The sequence below is a fragment of the Rhinoderma darwinii genome, chromosome 1 (assembly GCF_050947455.1).
Source record: "Rhinoderma darwinii isolate aRhiDar2 chromosome 1, aRhiDar2.hap1, whole genome shotgun sequence".
Lineage (NCBI taxonomy): Eukaryota > Metazoa > Chordata > Amphibia > Anura > Rhinodermatidae > Rhinoderma > Rhinoderma darwinii.
This window is the reverse complement of record NC_134687.1, coordinates 357,817,906-357,845,622: the sequence shown is the minus strand read 5'-3', so window position 1 is coordinate 357,845,622 and position 27,717 is coordinate 357,817,906.

Below are 27,717 nucleotides of genomic sequence, written 5' to 3'. Positions count from 1 at the left end.
AGTGGTGGAAGATGGAGTCAGTCTCACAGGCATAGAAGCAGGTGCAGACTGATTACCTATGGGCGTAGATACAGAAGCTGTGCCTGGCAGATCCTTAACAAAATATGTGGCAAACTCGAGTTTGTTCACTAGATGGAAGAACACCTGTAGCGCTGCCATGACAAGCTTCTTTTTTTTTTTTCAGTGACTGGTTGTAGAACATCTGTTTGGCTCCATAAATCCCTACATGTGGGACAAACGTGACAAGTGACGCGGTACACCATAACAGGCCCCTGCTTGGCAAGGTAGGAACTACTATGTGCACAAAACAACCAATCGGTTCCAGTTTATATAAAGGAGCAGTGTCCAAAACCATGTATAGGAACAGTAAAGGATCACTGATCACCAAAATTATGTCAGTATTTCCAGAAGAATTGTCAGGTGTACTATGTCCAGTAAAAACCCGAACAAAACTGTATCAAAGCCCATGGTGTAATGAGAACAACTCGATTATTAGAGATCCTCCAAAAAAAATTGCACATATCACAGTACAGAAATAGGAATGTAACAGCCGTATCTGGCAGGACATAGTCTTAAGAAAAAGGAAATACATCCTCAATTTATTCTTGTAATCATTGCTGAATGATTCAGGGGTGGTATGGGCTACACGTGTTGGATTTATCTACTAATAAATGCAATGCCCACATTTATTTTTTTATTTCAAGAACACTTATGGGGGTCCATGTTCTGAATAGACAGATGTGGGCTCCTGCACAATAAACTGTATTAATTTGTGAGTGATCATGTCCAGGATTTAATTGTCCAAGACTTATATAATAGAAATGAATTTGTGAGTGATCAAGTCCTGGGTTTAATTGTCCAAGAATTGTATAAAAATTCATAAGGGGTAAAATTTGTTATACAGTCTGAAGTAAATACACTTTACTACCTCTCCATGAGAATCCCTCCCTTCCTTGGAATGCCCAGAAACGAGACAAAAAATATGAATAAATAAAATCGACTCCCTAAAAAGAATCCCCCCACCCCACCCTTTTTTTGTTTTCCCTAAATTATATATAAAATTAATAATTAGAAATGGTGTGATAGGTCTCAAAACAGGGGAATTTGCACAGGCCTGGATTTGAAGGGCACATGGGGCAGTAAAACCCGGTGTCCCTCCACCTTCCATGTTTACTGCACACCCAGAAACTCCTTTGGGGGTATCTTTGGTTCTCAGGGGCAGAGACGGGGTGAAGGAAGTGACACTTAGTAAGCCTTTTGACATCCTCTGACTCAAAGGATTCTCCAGGTGCGGGGGAGTCAAACAGGAAGTGCTCTATAATTTTCTCCTGATTTTGGAGTAAACTAAGGGTATGTTCACACGAGGGCGTCCGTAACGGCTGAAATTACGGGGATGTTTCAGCCTGAAAACATCCCCGTAATATCAGCCGTAACGGCATGTGCAGGCGCTTGAACGCCGCGTCAATTACGGGCGTAATTGGCGCTGCTATTCATTGGAGTCAATGAATAACGGCTCCAATTACGGCCAAAGAAGTGACAGGTCACTTCTTTGACGCGGGCGTCTATTTACGAGCCGTCTTTTGACAGCGGCGCGTATATTGCGCCTCGTGTGAACAGACAAACGTCTGCCCATTGCTTTCAATGGGCAGATGTTTGTCAGCGCTATTGAGGCGCTATTTTCGGACGTAATTCGGGGCAAAAACGCCCGAATTACGTCCGTAAATAGGCCGTGTGAACATACCCTAAGTGTTCCCTGCGTCTTATAGAACACATAACTATTGTAAGTAGCCATCTGTATGAGGTAGATCGCTACCTTTTTATACCAGGCCCTAGTTTTGCATTTGACCAGGTATGGTTGTAGGACCTGGTCAGATAGATGGACTCCCCCATGACCTTATTATAGTCCACTACGCAGACCAGTTTCCTCTTATCAGTAAACCTCCTTTTTGTCACTCCACTTGACAGCAAGTAACTGGTCACTTGCAAATTAGAGTGACGCACCCCTTTCTAATCGCCTGGACACCAGTTGTTGAGGGAAGCTGGCTCTATTTTTGCGCACCGTCCCACAGGCCCCTGTATTAGCAGCATGGAGGGACTTATAAACGGGGACACTGGTTTAATAGTTGTCGATGTACACATGGTACCCTGTCTGTAGGAATTGCACCATGAGTTCCCAGACAATATTCCCACTAATGCTAATATCCTCTGGGCATCCTGGGGGATTAAGGTGGCGGTCCCTGCCCTCATATAAAAAGCCACAGGTGTAGCCCGTTGTGCTCTAGCATACCTTATAAAGTTTTACGACGTATCGGGCTCTTTTGGAGGGGATAAATTGCCGAAAGGATAGATGGCCCTTGAAGGACATAAATGACTTGTCTACCACAAGTTTTTGGCCTGGGTGTATAAATTAAAAAATGAGTCACTTAGGAGGAAGATAAGGTGTCTCAATTTGTTAAGACGATCAGAGGTGCTGTGGATAGCGCTGGTAGCCCAGTAGGAGCGGATAGCAGTTTTTTTTTTACTATCCCCATGTTTAGGGTAATTCCCCAAAAAATTGTTCTTTCGGAAACTGTTGTGGGGATCCATCCTCTGGCATAGCAAAACCTGGGATTTTGTGTGACAAATTGCTTGGCATATAAATTTGTCTGCTGGACAATTAGTTCCAGGACCTGATCACCAATAAACAAATGAAAAAAAATGATGGGGAGTAAAATTTGAGACATATGCGTTGATGCCCGGAGTCGCTATAAATGGCGAAATTTGGGGGGAGAAAGCAATTAAGCAATTGCAGGATTCCACTTTGCGGGAAGTTACTAGGCCCTGCTCTTGACGCTTCAATGGTGATAGCTGCGTCCACCACCATAGAGCTGGAGTGTCCAGTGGCAGAAGCAGAACTGCTAGAGCACAGCAAGGCGTACGCCTGCTCTGCAGAGAACATTCTGCGGCTTCTGTGATTCATGTTTGCTACACTAATAATAACGAATAACTTTTCTTGTATTTGAATTTAGTTTTTTTTGTTTTCTTTTGTTTTTTGTATAAGACAAAGAAAAAAACTACAATTTGTATGGTAAACCACAGCTAATAACCGCTATTATTATAGCGTAATAAGAAAAAAATAGAGATTACAGGTAATCTGAGGGTGATTAGGAGTAATCTGGAGTAATTACGGTTAATCTGGGGTAATTACGTGTAATCTGGGGGTAATTAATGCAAATATAGGAACACTGGTCAATATCTGGTGTTTTTTTCATAGTAAAACAGTACACGATTTGTATAGTATCTCTCTTTCTCCTCTCATAGATCAACTACAGTGAGAGGAGGGAGGGAAACAGCACAAATCCTGTGCTGTATTTAGTAAATATGAGACTATGGTATCTGTGATAGATATATCACAGTGACTATATGATCAGGGACCAATTATATCGGTCCCTGATCAGTTTCTATTTACAGGCAAAATATCTGCCTCAGACTCACAGCGCATGCGTGTGCCATTTTCTTTTTTTTTACCGGCGGTTGGGGGGTAGGGGGAAGCGGGGTACGATTGCTAGCAGTGGGGGCCTAACAAGTAATTTTTTTATCTCCTCTCACCAAACATTCATGGTGAGAGGAGATAAAAAGTGGAATTTACACTGCTGCATACATTGTAATAGCAATCGCCGGTATTCGTTGTATACCGGCGTTCGCCGGTTTGGGGACCGCAAACACTTCCAGTAACTGAGAGCAGGGAGCTATTATTTATTCTGATGCAGAGCCGTGAAAATGTGTATGCATCAGAATAAAGCCAGTTAGTGGCCACCATGAAAAGGTGTATTGGTGGTCACTAACGGGTTAAAAAGAACTCTGCCCACTTCCTCCTTGTCTGAGCATTGTTGTGTCTACCCATGTTTGTCTAGCAAATGGTTCCTTAGCTGTATCCTGTGTTCCCATATCCTGTATCCCATATCCAGTATCTGTGTCCGTGTCAAGTCAAGTGACCGAGACGACTGCATTATTCGTATTCCGTGTACATGCCAATTTAAATGTCCTTGCCAAGTCAAGTGTCCATGTCAAGTGTGTTTAGGGGTGGGAACTGGAGAGGAATTTTAGCCCAAAAAGAGGCTAGGTGGATTGTAAAATTGGGAACATTCCACCCCAATGGTCTTAATGAGCACAACAGTTATGTGCCCATTTTAGAAACTTAAGTAGTGTCCGTTTTCTTTGTTTGGCGTCTGCCACATTTATTTTTTTAATTATCGGTTCTATTTAATTTTATCTATTTTTATTCATACCTTCAATTATTTTTACTTTTTCTTAAACTGTTTTTCCTGTAACAGTCTCACCCACCGATCTCTACCGATGCGGGTTATATTGAAAAATGCTTTGTTCTATACATGTATATATGGATTTATTTATTTATCCATTTTTTCAGCTGACATATGTTGGACTTTTATATCTTTGCCCAATATGCATCCTCGTCTCTGATCCTTTTCCAGAGTGGCCTACATCTGTAAGAAATGAATTTTGTCACTATATGGACGACTTCAATAATTTTAATATTTTATTTTTGAGGATAGCTGTGTCAGGGCCCCTATTTATGTCTGCAGGCCATCAATTTTGGTTGTTATTATTTGCTTATTATTCTATTAATTTTTGTTGTGCACACTGTATTAGTATCATTAATTTGTTTGCACTATGTCACCTTATACATATACTTGTACATAACATGTTTTTTCACTTCATATATAGATTCATCTTTAGATACACGGAAATGGTTTTAGTAATCCCTTGATGTATATGCATCATGTTTCACTTCGTCACTCTATCTCTTTATCTGTATATATATATATATATATATATATACTTTGTCACTTAACTGGGGAAGAATTTGAGTGTTTCCCTGTACACATATTTTGAACAAATAATATATTTTGTATATATGGAACTATATTTTTGTAATTGTGTATAAATGTATGTGTCAATGTTGTGTCATTAATGTTCATATTAATATTCTTTATAGTGCTTTGATGTATAGATGTATAATGTATTTTTTCAGTTTACATATTTTTTAGATCGGACTATATAGATGCTCGAGCCATCGTAAATGATGTTCAAAGACATCCTTAAATGTGTTTTTTCACTTCATGTTTGGCACTTTTTCACATTCTATATGTCTATTATATTAATTATATTTATTTTTTTAATCACATTTATTTTTATTGTAATTTTTCAAGTAAATTTATAAAATAACACTGCAGTGAAGTGCATACATTGAGTTACAATCACTCAAAAATATGTCAATAACATTTGATTATGAAGATAATAAAATAAAATAAAATAAGAAAAACTAAATTTAACATTTTAACAGTTCCGCATTTTTTGTACAATAGGCAGTATAGATTGGGTGTAGGTGCAGCGAAATCATAGATTGAAGAGTCAATGTAACGATTTACAATGGCGGTTGGTAATCCACGCATCCCAATTATTATCGAACACCTTTTTCCTGTTCAGTGAGGAAGCAATCATGGATTCAAACCAACAATTGTTGTTTATTCCCTGTATTATTTCCGATATAGTAGGGATTTTGTTGGATTTCCAATTTTGTGCAATTTTGGACCTTGCTACAATTATTGTGTGTAAAATAACTGTTCTATGTGTCCAGTCAAAGTTATCTGCATCTATGGTTAAAAGAGTCAAGGGTGCATTCAGAATTATCAGGTACCCGCAAATTGAAGATAAAAATTTACCAATTCTTTTCCAGAATGCTAAAATAGGGGGGCAGTCCCACCAAATATGTTTCATGGTCCCTATGGCATTACATCTCCAGCAACTACTTGAAACATTGTAATATCTAGAAAGTTTCGACGGGGTGAGATACCATCTATATAAAAGCTTTCTAGCAGTTTCTGTATGGTTAGTACATCTTGGAATGGAGGCAATAGCAGTAAATGCTAGGGCCCATTGATTCTCTGAGAATGTAATATTCAAGTCCTGTTCCCATTTCTGAGTATAATTTTGAAGGGCGTCAGGGTATGAGCTGAGTATCAATCTGTAACAGTGTGAGATGTTGCCTTTGGAAGCGGAGTTGGAGGTCATCCATTTGTGTAAAGGTGAGCATATGGAGGGAAGAGGAAAGGGTAGAGAAGAAGTCGCATGTCTGATCTGTAAGTATTTATAGAAGTCGTGTTTATGTACAGAGTAGGATTGGGCAAGATCTTCAAAGGTTATAAACAGGTCCCTTTTCCATAAGTTAGATAATATATGTAAGCCATTGGCCATCCAGTTTGATATGTCAAGATCTGGTATATGGGCCATTAAGATGATAACATTTGATTTATTATAATTTGTTGAGTACAAGTCAGTTCTGCGTACAAAATTATTCCATAGATCCATAATTGCTTTGATAGTGGGATGCGTGGATTGTACATGAGTACCAAAGAGAGAAGAAGCAGTGAGAATATCCGAGATGTGTATTTTCCCTAATAGAGAGGATTCAGTAGATACCCACAGCTTCGATATGTCATTGGACCATAAGGATTTTAATTGGTCCATTATAGAGGCACGATAATATTGTAGTACCGATGGGCAGCCCATTACCCCTTTCTGCAATGGTTTATAAAGAATCTCTGCCTTTACTCTCGTTTTTTTTTTACCCCATATGAATTTAATCAATACAGATTTTAGCTTTGTAAGATATGTTATAGGCACACTTATAGGAACATTCCTAAAGAAATAAAGTATTTTGGGAAGAGATAACATTTTGATCGCTGCAATCCTACCTAACCAAGACACTCCGTGATGTTTGTAGTTACGTAAATCCTCTCCTATACATTTTTGCAAAGGTATGTAGTTTTGGTTAAACATGCACGAGATAGGAAATGTTAGGATAATACCCAAGTAGGGCAGGGCCCCCTCTACCCATTTGAAAGGGAATTTATTTTTGAGATATTTAACAGTTGTCTTAGGAAGACCCATGTTTAATATTTGGGATTTTGTTGTGTTAATTTTATAATAAGAAGTTTTGCTGAATTCACAGAGGATTTTTTCTATTTCTGGGAGAGATGTCAACGGGGAGGCGCACATTATGATGGCGTCATCTGAAAAAAGGTTTATGCGATGTTCATATGTACCAATGGTCATACCTTTAATCAGATCGGATGTTCTGATCTTTTCGGCTAGCGGTTCCATGAGTAAGGCAAAGATCAGTGGGGAGAGTGGGCATCCCTGTCTAGTGCCATTTGTGATTGTAAAGCTAGAGGACAGGAAACCAGCTGTGTATACTGCTGCGGAAGGTCCCGAGTAGAGAGCCAAGATGGCACGTCTAACTGGACCTGTAATACCTATTTTGTCTAAAACCGATTTCAAGTATCTCCAATGCACCCTGTCAAATGCCTTTTCTGCGTCTAGCGACAGGAGCAAAGAAGGCACGTTGTGTGTTTCAGCATAATGGAGAAGATTTATAATCCTTCTGGTGCCATGAACTGTTTGTCTATTTTTGATAAAGCCGACTTGATCGTTTTTGATTAGTGATGGTAAGATATCAACAAATCTGTTAGCTATGACCTTAGAGTAAATTTTTACATCGCTATTGAGTAGAGATATCGGTCTGAAGTTTTCGGGTTTATCTGGGGTCTTGCCAGGTTTGGGTAAGGTTATTATTAGGGCCCAAAGCATTTCCTGAGGAAAGGTGCCAATTTCGGATGCTGGGTTGAACACTGAAACAAGATGTGGTGAAAGAATATGGGAGAAATGTTTGAAATATTCGTTTGTTAGGCCGTCTGGCCCGGGAGACTTATTAATCTTGAGGTGTTTAAGAACCATTTGAACTTCTAGAAGTGAGAAGGGCGCGTTCAGTTTGGCTAGCTGTTCACTTGATATTAGAGGCAATCTAACAGATTTTAGGAAATTATCTATCATCTGCTGTGAAGGTTGGATAGTATTTGGGTCGCTGTGGAGGTTGTATAAGTTACCATAATAGTCAGCGAAGGAGTCAGTAATTTTTTGAGGGTTCATAATTTTTCCCCCTGTTTTATCAAAAATAAAGGGGATTTTGGTTTTAATAGTTTTATTTTTGAATTTGTTGGCCAACGTTTTCCCAGCCTTGTTGCCCTGCCAGTAATATCGCATCTTAGTTCTTCTCAATGCGTATTCACATTTATGATATAACAGTTAGTGGAGTTGGTTTCTTAATTGTTTTAGTTCTAAAACCAGCTTTCTAGACATTGCTGATTTATTGAGGTCTTCAAGTTTTTTAATGTTTGTTAATAGTTCTTGTGTTTTTGACTGTCTTATTTTTTTGGCGGTCGATGACAATTTAATAAGATGTCCCCTGATAACGGCTTTGTGGGCACACCAATTATTAAAAGTTGAGGTGTTCTTAGCGTCGTTAAGATCAAAGAAGTCGGTCAGTGCCTTTTCTATCTGGTCTCTGCTAGTTACATTGTTTAGAAGGGAATTGTTTATCCGCCAGGGAGAGGAGGGAACATTATTAAATTTTTCTTTAAAAAAGGCTGATATCGGGGCATGATCCAACCAGGTTATGAGGCCAATTGAAGGGTTAAGTACTCGTTGAAGTAACCATTGATCTACCATAATAAAGTAAATTCTCGAGTAGTTTTTATGGGGATGTGAAAAAAAAGTGTAGTCCCTTTCGGAAGGATTAAACGTTCGCCATGTGTCGTAGAGATTTTCCCTATAAGTAATATTGTATACATCAGTGTTTTTCTCGTTTGGTTTACAATGGCTCTTATCTAACTGGGGATTGAGTACTTTATTAAAATCTCCACATATAACGAGGGCTCCATATCTGGACTTCTCAATGCGTATTTGACGAATTTACCCTGACGTTTGTTCGGAGCATATAGCGATACTATAGTGAATTTTTTGTTGTTAATAATGCATTGTAGAATTATATATCTGTCCCATTTGTCATAGGTAACCTGGGTCAATTGAAAAGCCAATGAATTTTTAATAGCGATTAAGGTACCTTTCTTTTTGTGTGCATTGGGAGTGCAGAACATATGGGGGAATTGGGTGTGTTTAACCCCGTGGGAGTCTTCAATTAAGTGCTTTACATTCCCTCCACATAAGAGAACGTTTAAACAGGCTATTGAGGCCCTTAAGATTTAGGGAAGATATTTTAAAGACCATTGTATTTGAGATTGTAGAGTGCAGTGTATGGAGGTGAGAGGCGTTGAGATTCCGCACCAGTCTCCTTTAAGGGGTGATTGTATCTTACTCCTTTAAGTGCACCGAGTGATGTGCATTGCAAACTATACATTTCACAAAGAATAAGCGGAACAATATAACAGTAGAACCGTAAAGTGAACACAAAAAGTTGTTCAAAGTGAACATACCAAAACCTTGTTTGGGTTTTTGGCGGGTGGTGAGGGTGGTAGTACATTACAATAATAAAATGTAACAGCAGTGCCTACCTAACTTTCTCAGGAGTTGAAATGCTGAAAAAGAGAATAGGTTATATCCAGGTAACCATACATACAATATATAAGTATAAGGCATAGTGATAGTATATTGCAATCTCGATTCCTTATTTCAGGCGAGTGGATGATTGCTTCGACGAACCAGCCTTGCAACATTCTTTAGACATTGAAGGAGTCTTTCTTTTAAGCGACTGCTGATCCGACAGTGAAGATTCCGGGAACCATTTCTCCCGCAAAATTTCAGCCTCCTTAGGTGTGTTGAGTACGTGAGTGACGCCATTTTTAGTAAAAATGAGCTTGACTGGGTATCCCCATTTGTATGGTATATCATGTTCACGTAGCTGTTTGGCAAACTCTCTTCTACGGTTCAAAGTGGCTGAGGATAGATCCGCATACATAGATATCCCAGCGAAACGTTCAGGAAGTTTTGCATTTTTGAAAGCAAATTTTAAAATGGATTCTTTCGTCTGGTAAAAGTGGATTTTTGCCAAGACATCCCTTGGTGTCGTTTGTGGGAGATGTTTGGGTTTGGGCAGTCTATGCACTCTGTCGATGATTAGATCTCTCTGATCTTCTTCAGGTAGAATGATGGTAAAGTAATCAATCAGAAATTCTCTAAGCTGAGAAGGTAGAATGGTCTCAGGGACGCCACGAAATCAGATGTTGTTTCGGCGTGAGCGGTCCTCCAGGTCAGGTAGTTTAAGTTTAACCGCCATTATGTCTTCGTCTGTATCATTCTGCGTGTCTACTAAGGTGTGGTATGCAGAAGTAAAATCATCCATTTTACTTTCAAGATGTGATATTCTATCCCCTATGTCCTTAATATCTTTGGACAAGGAGGTAAATGCAGTATGGAAGTCTTTATGTAAAGAGCTGCGCAGTTCAGACATCAAGCCCCTCATGCTCTCCAGACTAATAACTGATCCCTCATGGGGAATGAGTACAGGCAGGTCACTTAGTTTAGGTATTGTAGATGAAAATGGCACTGACCTGTTGTCTGTCTTGTGCAGCAGAAGTGGACTGTCCGAGGAGCACTCAGGGCTGGGAGATGTGTCTGTGCCGTGGTGAGTCAGTATGGGAGCGGCACACTCCTTCGTTTCATCATTTCCGGGGCGTCCGGCGCCATTTTGTGCAGTTCCCGCCGGCGGATAATAAGAGGTAAGCGTTGCCGGGCCCGGTGTTTTCGGTCTTCCTTTCCCCATTCTAGTATTCTAGGATGTTAGTCTGACGATTCCTGTGATTTATCTCCTTTTTTTTCTGCAGTGTGGATGCTGTGTGAGCCGGTTTGAGGAAGGTTAGGTGCGGAGCTCCGAGTTATGCGACCTCTCTCCTCGGCATTCGGCCACGCCCCCTAATTATATTAACCTCTTGACGCCCCAGGATGTAGCGGTACGTCATGCATTGCAATGCCTTAACGCACCGGGACGTACTGGTGCGTCATGGATGTAAAATCTCACCCTGACAAAGGACAGGGTGACAGAACTATGCCATCAACTGTTTATGACAGTTGATCAGCACAGTAAGACAACAGGGGACGAATCACAGCGGTCCCCTGCCGGTGATCGCTGTGATTGGTCAGTCGCAGCAGACAGACCAATCACAGCTCCTTGAGAACGGATATATGATGAAACTGGCTCAGAAGCTGAGCAAGCACCATAACCGCTGGGTGTCGGCTGTATATTTCTGCCGACACCCTGCTGTAACGGCCAGGACCGGAGCTAGGCTCCGATCCGGCCGCTTAACCCCTTAGATGCTGCGATAAAAAGCTATTGCTGCATCAAGGTGGTTAGATCGCACCCAATGGTTGCTAATGGCAACGATCGGCACAATGGTTGCTATGGCAACTGGAGGCAACAATGTCCTCCTAGTACGGAAGCCTATTAGGTCACACTGGGAGGCAAAGCCTAATAGGCTTGCTGTCAGGAATAGTTGACAGCTCTAATACACTGCACTATATTGGTAGAGCAGTGTATTAGAATAGCAAGGGCTTCATGCCTTCAAGTCCCAAACAAAAAAAAGTAAAAAAAAGTTAATAAAAATTTTGTAAAAAAGTTAAAAAAATAAATTTTCTTGTTAAAAAAACAATAACCGCCTTTTTTCCCCATGATAAGACTTTTATTATAGGAAAAAAAATGGAAAACATAAAAAAAGGACACATATGTGGTATGACCGCGTCTGTAACGACAAAAATATCACACTATTTTACAGGCACAGTGAACACGATAAAAAAAAAAAATTATTTGAAACAAAAGTGATTTTATTGTGCAAACGCTGTAAAACATAGAAAAACAATATACATTTTGTATCGCCGTAATAAAAAGTGATAAAAAAAATTGCATTTACCCCAAAATGGTACCAATGAATTCTACAGATGGTAACGCAACAAATAAGCCCTCACACAGCTCCGGTGAAGAAATAAATAAAAAAGTTCTAGCTCTCAGAATATGACGAAGCTAAATATGCAGAGTGTTCCAAAAGCGTATAAGATTGGGCACCATTTATCAGTACGATACTGGGCACTGGCACTGGCAAGAGAGTATTGTCACGGTGCGGGGTGTGGACCCACTGGGCCGTACCGCATAGCGGAAAGGCAGCTGGCCAACCTGGTACAATACAATGTCTATAGTCCAGAAAGGATACCTGTGGCAATGTAGACAGTAGCGGTGATTCAGGCTTAAGATAAGGCTCCGGTAGCAGGTAGACACCCGGTGGGTGTAACACAGTAGATGCAGTGGAAGAAACAGCTCGACTTCAACTCTAGACGGCACAGAGGCACGGTAGCACAGGATACAGGGTATAGGCAGCAGGAACGGGTAACACTGGGAACTGGAAAACACTAGGAGACCATTTGCAAGACATACTTTAGTTACACAACAATGCTCAGGCAATGATCAAGAGGGCAGAGCCCTTTTTATAGTCCAGCAGCATTCTAAACTGATTGCAGATCTCCTGCAACAGTGCGCGCACTGGCCCCTTAAGGCTGTGCACGCGCGGGTGCGCGCGCCCTGCGGGAGACAGTCTCTGATGCAGGAAGTGAGTGCCGGCGTCTCCCATGAGGGAGATGCCCCGGAGAATTCACATGTCCATGGCTGTGGCTGTCAGAGGGTAAGTCAGAACGATGGGCCGCGGCCATAGACGTTACAGAGCTCTTGGTACTATCGGCTTGGCCGCTCTGTGAATGGCACCGGACACCACATGGTCCTGTTGTGTCCGCGTGCCCTCCTTGAGCCAATCACAGGGGTGGTCTCTCTGACCTATGCCCAAGGATGTTACATGTTGCCTTCGAGATACGCAGTTCCGTTCATGCGGCCTAACTTTGGATTGTATTTAACCATCAATATAAATTAATTATTTGTGCTTATCTGTTATGCCAGGCACCTCCATTTTATGGTGTATGTCGGTATCTACCATCTTTCTAATGGAATTTTTCTGCTTTGATGTATTTATGCTAGGACATTTCATGTTCTAAAACATTGTGATTGATTACATATATGTTAGCACTCTTGTGTAGGACCTTGACACAGTCTTTACCTCCTGTACACCTACCACTTCCCTTCTTTCTCATTTTTTTTTGTGAAGGTTGAATGTTTTGGGTTGTTTTATTTTATCGGATACATTTTTTGTATATTTTAGCAATGTTATTCAATAAAAAGTACTTTTAAATTGCATGCAAAAAGGTCGTGTTTGGTCTTTAATAGGTTTTCTATTTTCATGTTACATGAACCACTACATAAAGGGTTACCTTAGTTAAGTCTGTAGGAGAGGTTTTGTGCCCATGGTCGCTGACCGCCAGCATGTCTTACTCACCAGCAGGACACTCTCATCACACGTGGCTGCAGCTGCTCACTGATTCCTGGCCTTAAAGGACTCTGCCTTCTTCCTACTTGCCTGAGCATTTTTTTTTGTCTACCCATATTTATCTAGCAAATGGTGCCTTAGTTGTATCCTGTATCCTGTGTTCCCATATCCTGCATCCCGTATCCAGTATCTGTGTCCGAGTCAAGTCAAGTGTTCGAGACGACTGCATTCGCCGGGAGTGGAGGTCTTTTCGACTGGCACCTAGTTTTTAGAGACACCTTCTTACCTCTCCTCTTGTACCCCGGCAGGAGCTTATTCAATTGGACAGACTCAGACTGTCCGACCAGGAGTGGCAGCCCAGACGTTCTACTGGTTTGTGTCTGTGCTGTGGTCACAAGGGTCATTTCGTGCGTCAAAGCCCACAGAAGCCAGGAAACTCCAGCACCTAGGGTTGATATTAGAGACAATCCTAGGTGGATCGACGTCGATTTCTAAATTCTCTCCCAGACTTTCTATCCCTGTGACCATCTTCTTCAGTGAAGTTTCACACTCTGTCCCCGCTTATCTGGATTCCAGAGCGGCTGCAAAATTTATCCAGCAGGACTTAATTAATCGACTCCACTGGCGGTCGCTTCACTAGATGGACAACCTCTGCATGACCCTATCCTGTTTATCACCAAACCACTGAGACTACAGATAGGAGTCCTCCATTCTGCGCTGATAGCTTTCTATATCCTGTCCAAAGCTATCAAACTCATCCCCCTGGAGTTGCCATGGCTTTGCCAACACGCTCAAGTCCCTGGTTGGAATTCCGGAGTGGTCCTCCAGTGGGGACCCCCGATGTCTGCACTGTTGCCTGCCTTAGGTTCATCCTATTTTTTTCTCCACTTCCTCAGTCACTCTCCGGATTACCTTCACAGTACGCCAGCTATGCGGATGTCTTCAGCAAGAAGGCAGAGGTCCTTCCTCCTCATTGTCCATATGACTGTCCTATCACGTTGTTCCCTGAAGCCTCACTCCCTCATGGACGGGTCTACCCGCCCTACTTGCCTGAGCCCCAGGCCATGTCAGAGTATGTCAAGGAGAACCTGGTGAGGGGGTTCATCAGGAAGTCTACTTCACCAGCCAGAGCTTGATTCTTCTTCGTGAAGAAAAATAATTTGTCACTACGACCTTGCATTGATTACCGTGTGTTAAACCAAATCACGGTAAAAAACAAGTACCCCTTGCCGCTTATCTCGGAGTTCTTGTCAGGATTCGTGGAGCCAAGGTTTTCACTAAGCTGGATCTACGCGGGGCCTATAACCAGATCCGTATACACAAGGGTGATAAATGGAAATTCACATTTAACACCAGAGATGGTAACTACAAACATCTCATAATGCCCTTTGGACTGTGTAATGCTCCAGCAGTGTTCCAAGAAGTTGTGAACGACATCTTCCGTGATCTTCTGTATGTCTGTGTGGTGTATCTGGATGACATCTTGATCTACTCACCTAATCCAATGACGCATCGAAAGCATGTACGCCAAGTCTCTAAGGAGGAACAGATTATACGCGAAACTGGAGAAATGCATATTTGAAAAGAGGTCCTTGCCCTTCCTGGGCTATATTGTCCCTGGCCTCTAAATGGATCCGAAAAAGGTGAAGTCCATCTTGGAGTAGCCACGTCCTCAAGGTCTATAGGAGTCTATAGGAGCTATACAGAGATTTCTTGGATTCGCTAATTTTTGTTGTCCGTTCATCCCAAATTTCTCGTCCCTTACTGCTCCCATCTCAGCTCTTAGCAGAAAAGGAGTGAACGCTAAGGACTGGACCCCTGAGGCAGCATTTTCCAAACTCAAGAGCGCCTTCACTTCTGCCTCTGTTCTTTGTCATCCTGATGTGACTCAATAGTTTTCGGTGGAGGTCAGGGGCAGATTACAATGAGGGCAATATGGGCAAGTGCCCGGGGGCCCGAGGCTGGAAGGGGGCCCAGTTTTCCCCGTTTCACCCTTACCTGCTGTTAAAATTACAGCCGGTTCAGAGAACCGGAGTGAAGCGGGACCGCTTACCCAAACAGTGGCGTAGCTATACACTACACTATGCACTACATAATAAAAAAGTTACTATAGTAACGGGAGCCGCGGCCCGTTACTATAGTAATGGGAGCCGCGGCCCATTACTATAGTAACTACAGTACTTGCCTTCCTGTTTCTGGTGCGCAGCGCATGACGTCACCACCATCCTGAGTCAGGACATCCGCCGTGGCTGAAGAGCAGGGTAAGTTTAATACCCCTTCTGCTTGAAGCTGATGGCTTGGGGTCCGACTCCCAGGACCCCCGCCAATCACCTGTTTTGTAGGGGACGCAGCGCTCGTACGAGAGCTGGTGCTTCCCCTTCATTCTGGTCACTTGCTCACACTGAATCCGTGTGGGCGATTCACAGTGTGAACGAGTAAGTGAAATGAAGGGGAAGCAGCTCTCGCACCAGTGCTGCGGCCCCTTCAAAACAGGTGATTGGGGGGTCCCGGGTGACGGACCCCAAGCCGTCAGCTATTGATGGCCTATCCTGAGGATAGGCCATCAATGTTTAGAGACTGGACAATCCCTTTAAACCTACGATGTTGCAGGCTTAAAGGGCCCATGAGACAGGATCACAGATTGTGTGTTGCTGTCTGCTGGGCCCTGTATCTAAGCCAATCACATGGTAGGCTTAGATACAAGGCCCATGTGTGATCCTGTCTGCTGGGCCCTGTATCTAAGCATCTTACATAAGCACATGGTAGGCTTAGATACATGGCCCATGTGTAATCCTGTGTGATGGGCCCTGTATATAAGCCTACCACACGTGTTACTAATCGTTTTTGTTGCGTTTGTGTTTTTTTACAGAGTCGGTCATTGGACTACGTCGGATTCCAGGACTAGTTCGATGACGGCATTTTTATTATCAATAAAATGGTTAATGAGGGTGGTCTGGGTGGTTTTTATTTAAATAAAATATTTTTTCTACGTATTTGTTTGTTTTTTAAACTTTATCACTACCGCCTTAGTAATGGACACCGGCTGATTGACAGGGTCCATTACTAAGGCGAGGCTTAGTGTTAGCCGGTACAGAGGCTAACACTAACCCCCATTATTACCCCGTTACCCACCGCCACCAGGGGTGTCGGGAAAAGCCGGGTATGATCCAGTGCCTGACCATCTGTAGTGATGGTCGGGCAATGGGGCGGCCGCAAGATGGTATTATTAGGCTGGGAAAGGCCAAAAACTATGGCCCTTTCCCCCTGGTAATGTTAACCTGCTGCTGCTGGTTGGTTATGAAAAATGGGGGGGGGACCCCGCCAGATACAACAGCAGCAGCCTAGCATTAACAGGGGGGGAAGGGTCACTGTTTTTGGCCTTTCCCAGGCTGATATTACCAGCCTGTGACCGACCCGGTACCCGACTATCACTACAGATGGTCGGGTACTGGTTTGTACCCGGCTCTTCCCAGTACCACTGGTGGCGGTGGGTACTGGGGTAATGGGGGTTAGTGTTAGCCTCTCTGCCTGCTAACATTAAGCCTCATCTTAGTAATGGATGTTGTCAATCAGCCAGCAGCTATTAATAAGGCGGTAATAGTAAAGTTTAAAAAAATACAAGGACATAGAAAAAATATTTTATTGAAATAAAAAAACAAACACAACCCTCCTTAACCATTTTATTGAGAATAATAAAAAAACGCTGTCTTTGAAGTAGACCTCGAATCCGACGTAGTCCAACAAACGAACCTGTAAAATAACAGAAACACCCAAAAATAATTAGTAACACATAAAAAAGCAAAACAATTCTTATACTTACCTTTTCTGGGTCCAGCGCTGGAACCGCAATGTCAGCGAGCTGGTCCCTATATCTAATCCTATCATGTGTGATAGTGTCTGTTGAGCTACTGTATCTAATCCCATAATGTGTGATACTGTCTGTTGAGCCACTGCATCTAATCCTATCCATAGTTTGTAGGGTCGTAGTGCTATAGATAAGCTGTCTCTTATACACACATATACACACACACACACACACACACACACACACACACACACACATTCAGGGGCACAGTGTATTGTGCCATTATATTCAGGAGTACAGTGTATAGTACTATTATATTCAGGGGCGCAGTGTATAGTACTATTATATTTAGTAGTACAGTGTATAGTAATATTATATTCAGGAGCACAGTGAGTAGTACTATTATATTGAGGGGCGCAGTGTATAATACTATTATATTCATGAGTGTGGCATCATGAGAATTACATTACATTCGTTTACAGGTGCGGAAATGTTGGAAAAGTGAGGCGCCGAAGACATCTGAGCTGCAAACTGCAGAAATGGGCCGTGCCCGGGAGAAGTCATCATAGAGGTCTGGACCGGATGGAGAAGAAAAGAGAAAAAGAACGAAAAAGAATCTGAGGCGTCACCGGTGAGTCACTCAATATAAATCTTTATTATACCTGTGACTGATGAGTACTGTAGTCACTGTATGATCTGCTGCAAGATGACGGATGGTAGCATTCTTTTTGTTAAACAGCAACTCCCAGCATATCCTAACCATTGTTCAGGCTATACTGGGAACTGTCGTTTTATGATGTACAAATTTATATGGCAGGGGTTTAACTGAATTTGCAAATGATCTCTGGACTGAACTGTATTTGTTCTGGTGCTGTATATATGTACTGAGCTTGATTCTGGTGAAGTGTGTGTGTATATATATATATATATATATATACTGAGCTTGGTTCTGGTGCTGTATATATATATACATATATATATATATATATATATATATATACTGAGCTTGGTTCTGGAGTTATATATATGTACTGAGCTTGGTTCTGGCATTGTATATATGTACTGAGCTTGGTTCTGGGGATGTATATATGTACTGAGCTTTGTTCTGGTGCTGTATATATGTACTGAGCTTTGTTCTGGTGCTGTATATATGTACTGAGCTTTGTTCTGGTGCTGTATTTATGTGCTGAGCTTTGTTCTGGTGCTGTATTTATGTACTGAGCTTGGTTCTGGGGCTGTATTTATGTACTGAGCTTGGTTCTGGTGCTGTATTTATGTACTGAGCTTGGTTCTGGTGCTGTATTTATGTACTGAGCTTTGTTCTGGTGTTGTATATATGTGCTGAGCTTGGTTCTGGGTATATACTTACCTTCTCTTAAGGTAAAAGTATATGTTAAATCTACTTTTACCTTAAGAGAAGGTAAATATATACAGTAAAAACTAAATCCAAAAAACCATGGAGGAATCTCAATTCTTTCCAATTCACCCATTATATGGTACTTTACATGGTGCCAATAAAAACTATAAAAATAATCCTTCACACACCGCTCCATTGACATAAAAATAAAAAAGTTATAAAGCTCCTGACCACTTCAGTGTCTCAAAGTATTCAGCTTTTTTTCTTCTATATGGCTCATTCTGCTTTTACAGCTAAATTAAAACTGTGCCAGGTCTGTGGCCGGCAAAACAGAAATCTGCTAATATATACGGTACAGCATCTTTGGAGTTCGGCAGTCCTGTTTCAAAAGAATTCCAAGGGTAAGGCGGTATCTTGTAGATTCTTCACCAAACTTTTCTCTCCTGCTGAGCGCAGCTACTATATTGGCGACCGAGAATTACTTGCCATTAAGTTGGCCTTGGAATAGTGGAGACACCTGCAAGAGGGGGAAGCTCATCCCATAATCATCTTCACCGATCACAAAAACCTTACATATCGCAAGTCTGCACAGCGAGTGAATCCTTGTCAAGCCAGATGGTCATTGTTCTTCGCCAGATTTCGATTTCTTCATCAAATCCGCCCTGCGGACAAAAACATTAGGGCCAATGCCCTGTATCGGTCATTCGAGACTGACGACTTTAATTAAAACCCTCAACACATTATTGATCCTTCTAGGATTATTGCTGTAAACCCTCTACAGATCAAGGACATTCCTCCTGGAAAGAAATTTGTTCCTGCTGACAGGAAAATAATTATCCGCTGGGGGCATAATTCCAAACTGGCCGGGCATTTTGGTGCCCGCAAAACTTGGGGCTTTATTGCTCATCATTATTGGTGGCCTTCGCTACCTAGGGATGTCTTAGACTTTGTTTCCTCCTGTGCTACTGTGCCCTAAACAAGTCTTCTCATTCTAAACCTGCTGGTCTGCTCCAACCTCTACCGGTGCCTGATGCTCCCTGGCAGCACATCGCCATGGACTTTATCACTGATCTTCCCCCTTCTGCTGGATGTACTATGATCTGGATAGCGGTGGACCGTTTATCCAAGATGGCACATTTCATTTCTTTAACGGGCCTATCATCAGCTACTCGTTTGGCAGACCTGTTCATTCAGCACATTTTTGTCTACACCGACTACCTCTCCATATTGTGTCTGACTGGGGTGTACAGTTCACATCTAAATTTTGGAGAGCTCTATGTAATCTTTTAGACTTGAAGCTGGATTTCTCCTATGCCTATCACCTACAGTCTAATGGTCAAGTGGAAAGGATCAAACAAATACTAGAGAATGATCTCTGTCATATTCTCATACAATAACCATACAAGTAAGTCTACTGCTTCCTCTCCATTCTTCATTGTATACAGTCAGCATCCACGAGTTCCTCTTCCTGTGCTAACTATGTCTGCTATATGCCTGCAGCCAATTCATCCTTCAGGACTTTTCTTCACATCTGGCAGCAAACCAAATCCGCAATTCTTCATGCAGTTGATCACATGAAAGGATATGCCGATAGGAAGAGAAGGGTTCCTCCTCAGTTTCCCCCCAGAGTCAAGGTCTGGCTGTCTTTAACCCCTTAAGGACGCAGCCTAGTTTGGGCCTTAAGGCTCAGAGCCCATTTTTCAAATCTGACATATTTCACTTTATGTGGTAATAACGTCGGAATGCTTAAACCTATCCAAGCGATTCTGAGATTGTTTTCTCGTGACACTTTGGGCTTCATGTTCGTGGTAAAATTTGGTCGATATATTAAGTCTTTATTTGAGAAAAATTGCAAAATTTAGAGAAAATTTTGAAAAAATAGCATTTTTCAGAATTTAAATGCATCTGCTTGAAAAACAGACGGTTATACCACCCAAAATAGTTACTAGTTCACATTTCCCATATGTCTACTTTAGATTGGCATCATTTTTTGAACATTATTTTATTTTTCTTGGACGTTACAAGGCTTAGAACATAAACAGCAATTTCTCCTATTTTTAAGAAAATTTCAAAAGCCTTTTTTTGAAGGTACCTGTTCAGTTCTGAAGAGGCTTTGAGGGGCCTATGTATTAGAAACCCCCATAAAGCACCCCATTTTAAAAACTAGACCCCTCAAAGTATTCAAAACAGCATTTAGAAAGTTTTTTAACCCTTCAGGCATTTCACAGGAATTAAAGCAAAGTGGAGGTGAAATTTGCAAATTTCATTTTTCTTTCTGAATTTCAATTTTATTCTATTTTTTTCTGTAACAAAGAAGGTTTTACCAGAGAAACACAACTAAATAAGTATTGTCCAGATTCTTCAGTTTTTAGAAATGTTCCACATGTGGATTTAGTGCGCTCGTGGACTAAAACACAAGCCCCAGAAGCAAAGAAGCACCTAGTGCATTTTGGTGGTGCTTTTTTATTAGCATATATTTTAGGCAGCATGCCAGGTTTGGAGAGGTGTTGAGGTGCCAAAACAGTAGGAATCCCCCAAAACTGACCACATTTTGGAAACTGCACCCCTCAAGGAATTAAATTATGGTTATTGTTACCATTTTGACCCCGTAGTTTTTTCACAGCGCGTATTTGAATTGGGCTGTGAAATTAAAAGAATGACAATTTTTCCAATAAGATGTCCTTTTTGATCAGAATTTCTTATTTTCACAGGGAACAAAATGCCCCATTTTGTTGCCCAATTTGTCCTGAGTGCGGCAATACCCCATTTGTGGTGATAAACTGCTGTTTGGGCCCATGGGAGGCCTCAGAAGGAAAGGAGCGCTATGTGTTCTTAGGAGTCCAGATTTTGCTGGATTAGTTTTCGGGTGCCATGTCGCATTTGCAGAGCCTCAGAGGTATCAAAGCAATGGAAACCCACCAAAAGTGACCCCATTTTGGAAACAAAACCCCTCAAGGAATTTATTTATGGGTGTTGTGACCATTTAGACCCCACAGTTTTTTCACAGAACTTATTTGAATTGGGCTGTGAATTTAAAAAAAAAAACTTTTTTCCAATAAGATGTAGTTTTGGCTCAAAATGTCTTATTTTCACAACGAATAAAATACCCCATTTTGTTGCCAAATTTGTCCTGAGTGCGGCAATACCCTATTTGTGGCCATAAACTGCCGTTTGGGCCCATGGGAGGTATTAGAAGGAAAGGAGCGCTATGTGTTCTTTGGAGCCCAGATTTTGCTGGATTGGTTTTCGGGTGCCATGTCGCATTTGCAGTGCCCCAAAGGTGTCAAAGCAATGGAAACCCACCAGAAGTGACCCCATTTTGGAAACTACAACCCTCAAGGAATTCATTTATGGGTGTTGTGACCATTTAGACTCCACAGTTTTTTCACAGAATTTATTTGAATTGGGCTGTGAATTCAAAAAAATTTAATTTTTTCCAATAAGAGGTAGTTTTGGCTCAAAATTTCTTATTTTCACAAGGAATAAAATACCCCAATTTGTTGCCCAATTTGTCCTGAGTGCGGCAATACCCCATTTGTGGTGATAAACTGCCGTTTGGGCCCATGGGAGGCCTCAGAAGGAAAGGAGCGCTATGTGTTCTTTGGAGCCCAGATTTTGCTGGATTGGTTTTCGGGTGCCATGTCGCATTTGCAGAGCCCCAAAGGTATCAAAGCAATGGAAACCCACCAGAAGTCACCCCATTTTGGAAAGTACACCCCTCAAAGAATTTATTTATGGGTGTTGTGACCATTTAGACCCCACAGTTTTTTCACAGAATTTATTTGAATTGGGCTGTGAATTAAAAAAATATATATTTTTTCCAATAAGAGGTAGTTTTGGCTCAAAATTTCTTATTTTCACAAGGAATAAAATACCGCATTTTGTTGCCCAATTTGTCCTGAGTGTGGCAATACCCTATTTGTGGTGATAAACTGCAGTTTGGGCCCATGGGAGGGCTCAGAAGGAAAGGACCACCATGTGGCCTACTGGGAATTTTCTGGTGCTAAGTCGTGTGTGCAGAAGCCCCTGGGGTATCAGTACAGTTGAAACCCCCGAGAAGTGACCCCGTTTTAAAAACGACACCCCTTAAGGAATTCATCTAGAGGTGTAGTGAGCATTTTGACCCCACAGGTATTGTGTAAAAGATAATGCGCAGTAGATGGTGCAGAGTGAGATTTGCAATTTTCTATATATATGCCATGTCAGTGTCCGATATAAAGTGCCCAGAATGTGCCACCGGAGACATACACCCCATAAACTGTAATGTGGGCTCTCCCGGGTACGGCAATACCCTACATGTGGCTGTTATTAGCTGCCTGGGCACACGGCAGGGCTCAGAAGGAAAGGACCACCATTTGGCCTACTGGAGCTTTTCTGGTGCTATGTCTTGTACGCAGAAGCCCCTAAGGTACCAGTACAGTTGAAACCCCCAAGAAGTGACCCTGTTTTAAAATCTACACCCCTTAAGGCATTCATCTAGAGGTGTAGTGAGCATTTTGACCCCACAGGTATTGTGTAAAAGATAATGTGCAGCAGTTGGTGCAGAGTGAAATTTGCAATTTTCTATACATATATGCCAATTCAGTGTCCGATATATTGTGCCCAGCATGCGCCACCGGAGATATACACCTCATAAACTGTAATGTTGGCTCTCCCGGGTACGGCAATACCCTACATGTGGCTGTTATCAGCTGCCTGGGCACACAGCAGGGCTCAGAGGGGAAAGATGAGGAGGGGTAAGCTGTGCGAAGTGGATCAGAGCGAGTAAAACTGGGGTAAATTAACCCCTTAATGACCGCCGATACGTCTTTTTACGGCGGTCATTAGTGGGCTTTATTCTAGAGCGCCGACAAACTACGTCGCTGCTGTAGAATAAAGTAAACAGAGCAGGGAGCCGTGAAATCTCCCTGCTCTCAGCTGCCAGAAGCAGCTGAGGGCTGGGGGCGTCCCTGTTCTGACGGGTGAGATCGATATTAGTATCGATCTCACCCGTTTAACCCTTCAGATAGCGTGCACCGCATCTGAATGGTTTTGGAGAGAGGGAGGGAGCTCCCTCTCATCTCACTGACACCCGGCGATAAAATCGCCGAGTGTCTGTGTCTTCTATGGCAGCCGGGGGTCTAATAAAGATCCCCAGGTCTGCCTGCAGCGAATGCCTGCTAGATCATGCCGCAGGCATGACCTAGCAGATGCCTGTCCGTTTTAAACGGACAGGCAGTAATACACTGCAATACAAAAGTATTGCAGTGTATTATAATAGCGATCGGAGGATAGTGAAGTCCCCTAGTGGGACTAGTAAAAAAGTAAAAAAAGTTTAATAAAGTTAATAAAAAAAAAAAGTGAAAAAAAAAAAATGAAAAACCCAGCTTTTCCCATTACAAACTGCTTTACTATTAAAAAAAACTACAATAAAGCAAAAAAGTTACACATATTTGGTATCGCCGCGTCCGTAACGACCCCGACTATAAAGCTGTTACATTATTTAACCCGCACTGTGAACGCCGTAAAAAAATAAAATAAAAAACAATGGAAAAATTGCTGTTTTCTGTTAATCCTGACTTAAAAAAAATGTGATAGAAAGTGATCAAAAAGTCGCATCTACTCTCAAATGGTACCAATAAAAACTGCAAGTCGTCCCGCAAAAAACAAGACCTTATACAGCTATGCCGACGCAAAAATAAAAAAGTTACAGCTCTTCGAATGTGACAATGGAAAAATCTAAAAAATGGCTTGGACATTAGGGCCCAGAATGCCAGCAGGGGGAAGGGGTTAAAAATAAAGGGATGGATGATAAATTTTAAAACACTCTTTCATACAGTGCTCTGGTTTTTCGGGACACGCGTCACATTGATATATTGTGTCCTTCCTTATCCCCCTCTTATAGCAGACTCTGCACCTCTTTTGACTTTTTCCCTTCTTGCCAGTTTGGGGAACTTCTCCTAAAAAGTGTTGCCCTGGTACGATGCCTGTGGCCCCGCTTCCAGAAGTACTGTAAGGCTTCAGGACTTGATCTGACAAGTCCACCCCTCCCATGTACCTATTGTAGTCCAGGATGCAGTCTAGTTTGGGGGTCCCTGTACTGGTACCTCGTACAGGTACATGGGTACTGGTGTGGCATCTCCCTGGTCTTGTACTTGACACACAATATGTTGCTGCTAGATTGTGCCCTGCTCTCACCCCTTCTGAGTGTTTGCCCAAGCAGAGTCTTAGGGAGGCCTCTCAGGTTTCTTCTAGCAGTGCCGCATGCCGCAAGACTTCTGGAAGCGAGGCAGTTGAAGAGCGGGACGCTGGTATAAAAATTATCCAGGTAGAGGTGGTAACCCTGGTCCAGCAGTGGGTGCACCAAATCCCACACAATTTTTGTATTAACTCCCAGTAAGGGGGGGCATTCTGGGGGCTGAGTACTGGTGTCCTTCCCTTTATATATCCTAAATTTGTAGGTATACCCTGATGCACTCTCGCACAGCTTATACATCTTCACGCCATACCTTGCCCTCTTACCCGGCAGGTACTCGCGGAATTGAAGCCTCCCTTTCAAATGTACCAGGGATTCATCTATAGAAATACACTTCTCGGGGGTGAATGCTGGGAAAACCGGGCACTGAAATGGTCTAATAGGGGTCTCCGTTTATACAAACGGTCAAAACTGGGGTCATCTCGGGGTGGGCACGGCTCATTATCAGTATAATGTAAGAAGCGAAGTATTGCCTCATTTTTATTTTATTTTTTAGGTTACAGTTCAGTTCTGAAGTTGCTTTGAGGGGCCCATATATTAGACACCCTTATCAAACACCCCATTTCAGAAACTAGACCCCTCAAAGTATTCACAACAGCATTTAAAAAGTTTATTAACCCTTTAGGTGTTTCACAGGAATTTAGAGCAAAGTAGAGGTGACATTTAATTAATTTAATTTAATTTATTAGCCACCATGTCCGGTTTGAAGAGGTCTTGTGGTGCTAAAACAGTGGAAACCCCCAAAAGTGACCCCTTTTTGGAAACTAGAGACCTTGAGGAATCCATTGTAGTTTTCTTGGGGTGCATGCGACTTTTTGATCAGTTTTTATTCTAATTTTAGGTGGCGTGGTGACTAAAAAAACAGCAATTTTACTATTGTTTTTTATTCAATTTTTTTTACAGCGTTCACCGTGCGCTATAAATGACATATTCACTTTATTCTGCGGGGCGATACGATTACGACGATACCAGATGTTTATACTTTTATTTTATGTCTTATGGCGTTTGCACAATAAAATACATTTTGTAAAATATAATTTATTTTTTGTGTTACCTTATTCTAAGAGCCATAACTGTTTTATTTTTCCATCAGGAAAGTCGTGCGAGGACTTATTTTTTGCATAACGAACTGTAGTTTCGATCATTACCATTTTTAGGTACATGCGACTTTTTGATCTCTTTTTATTCCATTTTTTGGGAGGTGAAGTGACCAAACAATTGTGATTGTGGTACGGTTTATTATTATTTTCTCTTACGGCGTTCACCGCGCGGGATAAATAACGACATCGTTTTGTAGTTCAGGACGTTACGGACGCGGCGATACCAATTATGTATAGTTTATTTGTTTATTTATATATTTTTATTAATAATAAAGAACTGATAAGGGAAAAAGGGGGGATTTTTACTTTTATTACTTTTAAATCTTTTATTTTCTTATTTTTACACAACTTTTTTTTACTTTTTCACACTTTTTTTACTTTGTCCCACTAGGGGACATGAGGGCAGGAGGCTCTGATCGCTATTCTAATACACTGCACTACATACGTAGTGCAGTGTATTAGAGCTGTCAGCTGTTCGCTGACAGCAAGCATAGTGGGTCCTGATTTTGTCGGGACCCACTAGGCTTCCGTCGATGGCGATCGGTCCCTGCACACTAAGCTGTGATAGCGTGCTCTCAGAAACAGCAGTTATCACAGCTCAAGCACGCGCCGGGATTAAATGGCGCCGTGTTTACTCAGGTCAGCACTATTACTGACCTGAGCGCGAACGATGTACTTAGCGCGACGTAATAGTACTGACCTGAGCGCGAAGGGGTTAAGAAACATTTGTCTAAAGATCCCTTCCCACAAATTCGCTCCCAGGTTCCTCGGCCCCTTCGAGGTGTTACAACAAATAAACTATGTGTACTTTAAGCTTCGGCTGACTCCTACTCTCAAAATTCCCAACTCGTTCCATGTAACTCTCCTAAAGCCTGTGGTCCTTAACCGTTACATCAAATCCCCTGGCTCTGCAGTCCCTCCCAGTGGTTCTTCTGACGTCTTTGAGGTAAAGGAAATCCTGGACTACAAGAGAGTAGGAGGGGGGACTTTCTATCTGGTGCACTAGAAAGGATTTGGTTATGAGGAGAGGTCTTGGGAGCCTGAAGAGAACATTGATGTCCCAACCTCATCAAGAAGTACCTCTAACGCTTTGGACCTAATAAGAGGGAGAGTAAGTGGGGTACTGTTGTGCTCGTGGATGCTGTCCGCCAGCACGTCCTGCTCACCGACAGCTGCGACCACAGGATACTCTCAGCTTGCCAGCGTCTCCTTCCCTGCAGCTCCCCACTGATTCCTGTAGGGTGTGCACGCTCGTTTACGGCCCTAAAGGGCCAGCGCACGCACCAGTGTAATTGTCCCTAACCAACCCCTATGCACCCTGGACTTTAAAAGGACTCTGCCCTCTTCCTCCTCACCTGAGCGTTGTTCTGTCTACCCATGTTTGTCTAGCAAATGGTTCCTTAGCTGTATCCTGTGTTCCCGTATCCTGTATCCCGTATCAGAGTATCTGTGTCCGACTCAAGTCAAGTGTCTGAGACGACCGCATTATTTGTGTTCCGTGTCTGTGCCAAGTCAACTGTCCGTGCCAAGTCAAGTGTCTTCTGTGCCAAGTGTCATCTGTGCCAAGAGTCTGCCAAGTCAAGTGTCAGCCAAGTCTTCTTTCCAGGTACGCTAGTCCTAAAGTCTATCTTTAACTCTTGTTTGGCCAGCTGCTACTCCGCTACGGCAGAGCGGCTTAGTGGGTCCACATACCCCAGAACCGTGAGAAGAGGAAATATGTCATTACAAACGAAAAATTTGCAGCTCTAGAATGAATTGCAAGCAATAAATAGGAGTGCAAAGCCCAACAAGACTGTATCCAACTGTCCGAAACAATGGCAACAAAAAAAGTATTTCAGGCAGCACATCCAAAAAACAAGGAACTTTCATTCACACATGTGACGTTTTAGCTCCTCAGAGCCTTTCTAAAGCATCAAGCATGGGTGAATAAAAGTTCCTTGTTTTTTGGATGTGCTGACTGAAATCCTTTTTTTATTGCCAAGATTTCCTCCTTGCCTGTGTATGAG